This window comes from Haemaphysalis longicornis, unplaced genomic scaffold (assembly GCF_048455015.1).
Source record: "Haemaphysalis longicornis isolate Haplotype H1 unplaced genomic scaffold, Haemaphysalis longicornis Haplotype H1 scaffold_182, whole genome shotgun sequence".
In the NCBI taxonomy this organism is placed as follows: Eukaryota; Metazoa; Arthropoda; class Arachnida; order Ixodida; family Ixodidae; genus Haemaphysalis; species Haemaphysalis longicornis.
The window spans coordinates 293,029-298,747 of NW_027526284.1; the positions used below are offsets into that span (position 1 = coordinate 293,029).

Consider the following 5,719-nt stretch of genomic DNA (forward strand, 5'->3'; position numbering starts at 1 on the left):
ACTTCTTTTTAGCGTTACGCACTTGTTCCTTAAGTGATCTAGTAAGGGAATTAAGTTGAGAACAAAAGCCTGAAACATTCCTTTGCTTTTTAGTTTTTCTTAACCTCTTGATTTTACGCTTGCTTTGAATTATTTCACGCGTAATCCACGGATTGCGTTTTTGGATTGTTTTGGACATATTTGGGAAAAAATTACGCATGCAGTGCATGGCATGACACTTGAATTTCAACCAAACCGCTTCAATACTAGAGCAATCATCGCTACAAAAATCATGTAATTCAGAGTACTCGTGTGCAAGGTACGTCATTATAGCAGCATCGTTGGCTTTGTTAAAGGCGGGTGTTTGCTTTGGTTGACCACGGGATGTAGGTGGACTAGTGAATGGCAATGTGCATAAGATCATTTTGTGGTCGGATAGTCCTTCTAGGATATTTACTCGTGACTCATTTAAAGAAATACTGTTACTAACAAAGACAAGGTCTAAGATTGAGGATGACGTTCCCTGTACACGAGTAGGGGTGGAGACAAGCTGCTCAAAACTAAATCCAAGCATGATGTCCAGCAGGATGCTTTGAGTTTTTGTTTCAGGGGCAATGTAATACCAGTCAATCTCAGGAAGGTTGAAATCGCCGGCCGGTGCAATCGAGCCCCCGTGCACATGCGATTGCATGTAATCAAATAATCACTCAAGATGTACACTTTCCGCAATCGGAGGCCGGTAACTTGAACACGCCCACTTTAGCGATCCTATCATGAAGATGGACGTCGCACCACAAAGCCTCGGTATCTTTTACGCCGGGCATGGTAGAAAAATGAATCCCTTCCTTAAAAAGCAGCGCAACGCCCCCACCACGTGATTCCCTGTCTTCACGCACTATCGCATATCCTGGGGGCACAACTTCTTGGTCAGATATACCACGTTACTGTGATGCTAACGATATCAGGTGCATGTGCCAGGAGGACTGCTTCCAGCTGGTGAACTTTGTTGGCTAGACTGCGAGCATTTACATTGATTAATGTTGCCGACTTCGGCTTCCCGTGACACGTTGTTCGCTTGGAACATTTGTTTTCTTTGCCGTTTCCTTGACGTTTTCTTTGCTACTTCTACCATTTTGTTGCTGCTTTCGTCCAAAGAAAAGAGTCTTCCGTCAATGTTAACCTTATCATACACTAGATAAACTTTTTCCTGTCGATCTCGATTTTCCTTCGTGTGAGCCCACAGTTTCCTTCTAATTTCTCGAATAGGCTGGGAAAAATCCTCACCGACGGACATTTCGGAGGCTTTCAGTTTTGGGCAGTTTGAGACACGCACGCACGCTCGCGTGCGCGTACGTGCGTGCATGCGTTTGCGTGTTTGTGTGTGTCCGGAGTACTTGAAAACTTGTTTTTTCGTTTTGTTTTTTAGGCCAGCGCTGCTACCACTAGTACCGGCGCCATGATATGTGGTCTCTTATTGTAACACAGGCGCGCGCAGCGCAGCAGCATGGACGATGGTCGGGCAGTCAACGACGGCGTTTATTGCCAGAACGGTGATTATATACGTTGCCATCAAGAGAGGGTAAAGGGAGAGGGAGAGAGGGAGAATCAAGGCGCACAGGGCCGAAAAGAAAAGGTGCGCGCGCAGCTGGTTTTGCTGGCCGGTACAAAACGAACGAATACAACATTTCTTTCCTCTTAAAAGTGGAACAGTTGTACCGGTTTTCTAATTCTTGTCGATCGCCTCAGAGTGGGCTGATGTGGGACCGCCTCAGGAGGGTGCTCGGCCGTGACGACTGGAGGTTCCGTAGCAGCTGGTGGGGGAAACCAACTCAGACCATCTGGTGCCGGTAGCTCTGGGCTTCGCTCTTGCTCCTTCCGCCTGGGCGTGCGTTGCAACGCAGGAGACAGGACCTGAGTAGTCGCGCTGGCAGATTCACCTTCAGCCTCCGCGCCTTCAGTCGCCCCCGTAGATGTAAACTCCGGCGTCGATTCGCGACGGCGGCGGAATTGGTCGATCTGACTCTGCACTACCCCCGTTGGCGTGTCCACTGCTATCATTCTCGCCCACGAAGCAGGTCCAGGCGTCCATCTTTTGCCGACACCGTAGTTCCGCACGTAGACGCTGCTGCCTGGTGAGATGGTCCAGTCGTCAGCGCCCGGCGACAAGTTTTCATCCCTGGGCGGCAGGCATGTGTCGAGACGGGAACGGAGCTGGTAGCCGAGAAGCATTTCCGAGGGCGACTTTCCTTCCTTTTGCGGGCTCCTCCTGTCTCCTGTAATGGAATAACAGGCGCATGAGGTTATCTTCCAGTGGGCCATCTTGCATTTTTCGCAAGCCGTCTTTAATGGTTCGCACTGCTCTTTCCGCTGCTCCGTTTGACTGAGGATGGAAAGGCGCTGTACGCAGGTGCACAATATTGTTTCTTGCTACAAACGTGGCGAACTCCTGACTCGTGAATTGCGTGCTATTAGCGTGGCACACCGAACCGACAAAACATACTTCTTAAGCAGCGAATGGTACCTGCTGTGTTGGCATGCCTCATGGGTACTGCTTCAATCCACTTCGTCTGAGCATCTACCACCACAAGTATCATCTTGCCGGCTAACGGGCCCGCAAAATCGATGGCGATCCGGGACCACCTCTCGGCAGTTCTCGGCCAACTTACCGGTGGTGCTGCCGCAGGCATGGGCAGGTTTTCTACACAGCTTACACACTGCGCCGACAATTCCTGAATCTCCCTGTCCATGCCCGGCCACCAGAACAGTGACCGCACCACTGCTTTCATTGACGAGGAGCCCTGGTGTGTTTCATGTAGAAGCTGCAACATCCTTTCCTGCGTCTTCCGTCGTATGACGAATCTGTTGTCCCAATAGATTAGCCGGTGAGCGATCGACAGCTCCATTTTGCGATAAAAAAACGGCAACAAGTCGGGTGCCATTCCACTTGTGGTTCGAGGCTAGCCATGCAAGATGTATTCCGCGACACGGGCTAACAACGTGTCCTTGGCAGTTTGCTCCTGCAACTCGTACGTCGCCACTATACCTTCGTCAAGGGCTTCCAACGACAGTACGTACTCGTGAGGGTCCCCCTCAGCTACCGGTTCCGCTGCCGTCGGGGCTGGTAGTCGGCTGAGGGCATCTGCTGTCAGTAGTTGTTTCCCCGGAACGTACTGTAGCTTGTACTGGTAGCCTCCCAGGAACAGTGCCCATCGTTGAATGCGCGCGGCGGCCATCGGCGGCGTTTGGCGGTCAGGCTTGAGCAGTCCCAGCAGTGGCTGATGGTCGGTTACCAGGGTGAATTGCCGACCTAGGAGGTAGTCACGGAAACGAGAAACGCCAAAAATCAGTGCCATTGCTTCTCGCTCCAGCTGAGAGTAGTTTCGATCCGCTTTTGTTAACGTTCTGGAACGAAACCCAATTGGTCTGTGCTCATTTCCCTCCGAGTGAAACAGAATAGCACCCACGCCGTACGGGGAAGCGTCACATTCTAGCTTCAGTTCCTTGTTGGGATCAAAATGAACGAGAAGTTACGCATTCTTCAAAATTTCTTTCGCTTTTTCGAACGCTGTCTGCTGCGGTTCCCGCCATTCCCAACGGGCTCGTTTTTCCATGAGCTGATACAAGGGGCTGAGCACAGTAGACATATTGGGCAGGAAACGGGCGTATACAACGTGAGCATGCCAAGGAACGAGCGCAATTCGCTAACGTTACGTGGGCGCGGGGCTTGCATGACGGCGTCTATGTTCTTTTCAATGCGATGGAGGCCTTGCCGATCTATACGATGGCCAAGGTAAGTGACGGAAGGCTGCTGAAACTTGCATTTGTCAATCCTAAGTTTAACGCCGTGCTCTCGGAACCGCTCCAACACTCTCTTGAGCTGCTCTCCGTTATCACTCTTGCCTTCTGACACTAGCACGTCGTCAAGGTAGGCTTGGACACCCGGCAGCCCGCCGAGTACTGCATCAATCCTTTGAAAAATAGCCAGTGCGGAAGCTATTCCAAACGGAAGTCTGTTATACCGGAAAAGCCCGCGGTGTGTGTTAATGACACACAGCCCACTGGACGCTTCGTCAAGGGGTACTTGATTGTATGCATCTTTTAAATCCAAGATGCTGAAATATTCGCCTCCGTTTAAGTTTCCGAACATGTCCTCTATCACCGGAAGAGGGTAATGCTCCACCTCACATGCCGGGTTGAGGGCGACCTTAAAATCACCGCATATCCTCACCCTTCCGTCCTTTTTCAAAACGACCACGATAGGCGTAGCCCATTCTGCATGTTGCACCGGCGATAGAACACCAAGGGACACCAGCCGATCAATTTCACGAGAGACCTTATCGCGGAGGGCCTAAGGAAGAGATCTGGGCTTACAGAATTTTGGTGTAGCCGTCTCCTTGAGTTTCAGGCTGGCTGGTGGACCTTTGATAAGTCCAAGGTCTGTTGAGAAAACATCCTCGAACTCGCCGAGCAGTCTGTTCAGCATATTGTCGCTTGGCTCGGCACTTGTTGTAAGGTCCGGCGTGGTCAGGTCTCCAATCGGAACGCCCGTCTTGTCAAGCAAAGCGATGAGATCGCGGCCACATAGGCTGGGTCCTGCACAGTCAAGCACGATCAGCGGATAAGTCAGATACATTTTTGTACCTCACTGGAAGTTCAAGTTCACCCAACACCGGAAGCTGTCCCGCGTAACACGAGAGGTTGATTCGTGGTGGTTGTAAGCGCGGCCACTGTGCGTGGTGTCGATCGTACACTTGGCGCGATACGACGCACACCGGGGAACCAGTATCCACTTCCATAGCCAGTCCTACGTCGCCCCATCGAAACGTGCGGCGTATGGGTGGTTCCAAACCGTTTTTTTCTTCCCGAAATCAACGTCCACACGTGTGCGCTATCCATATCGTCGTTGCTAGACGCGCTTTCAACTGTCAGTGCCTTTACACTCGCTGCCCGCCTTTCAATCCTTGCATCAGTTGAAGCACTGCAGCATTTCTTTGCCAAATGACCGCGTCGCCCACAGCGATAGCAGCGTGCGTTAGCCCAGCGGCAGGCGTTATCGTCGTGCTTCGTGCTTCCACATCGGCCGCAGTCATGCGACGCGCCTTGTGTACGGTTACCTCGAGAGGGTGAGCGATGATGGGCTTGCATTTTTAGCACAGTCGGCGGTTCTGCACTCATATCTCTCGCATCGCTGTCGGTTGCCTCGGCTGCAATGGCCATTGTTTCAGCCTCCTCGAGGGTTAAATCTTTCTTTGCCAGTAACTGCTTGCGCAAGTTAGTTGAGCGTACGCCGCTAACAATCCAGTCCCTCAACATCCGGTCTAGCGCACTTCCAAAGTTGCAATTTTCTGCTATGCGCCGTATTTCGACTAGGAATGCGTGCACCGACTCTCCTTGTTGGAACCTGGTGAAAAACTTGTAGCTTTCTGCTATCTCGTGACGCTTGGGATCGTAGTAGTTATTTAAGGCTGCGACCGCTTCGGCGTAAGTAAGGGAATTCGGCATCGGAGGTGCAATTAGCCCCGCTAGCACTTGCACAGTCTGCGTGCTGAGTGCTGCCCCCAGAAGTACTCTCTGCCTTTTGGAGTCAGTAATAGCATTTGCTTCAAAATACGCTTCAGCCCGAATAAGGTACGCTTTCCACTTATCTCTTGTGTCATCGAAGACGGGGAGCTGTAGGCTGGTCATGGTCGTCGGTACTTGTTGCGGCAGGCCGTGGGCTTCAACTTTCAGGGCAGCATGG

General features: G+C 51.6%; 1 pseudogene across 1 annotated transcript; it reads right to left on the bottom strand.

Moving 5' to 3' along the window:
• Positions 1-1,808: 1,808 nt before the first annotated feature.
• LOC144166694 (uncharacterized) lies at positions 1,809-4,963 on the bottom strand (annotated as a pseudogene). Its single transcript, XR_013321728.1, has 4 exons — positions 4,351-4,963; positions 3,055-3,286; positions 1,917-2,245; positions 1,809-1,858 (listed from the first exon to the last, which is right to left on the bottom strand). The product of XR_013321728.1 is annotated as an uncharacterized LOC144166694 (transcript).
• Between the last annotated feature and the right edge of the window lie 756 nt (positions 4,964-5,719).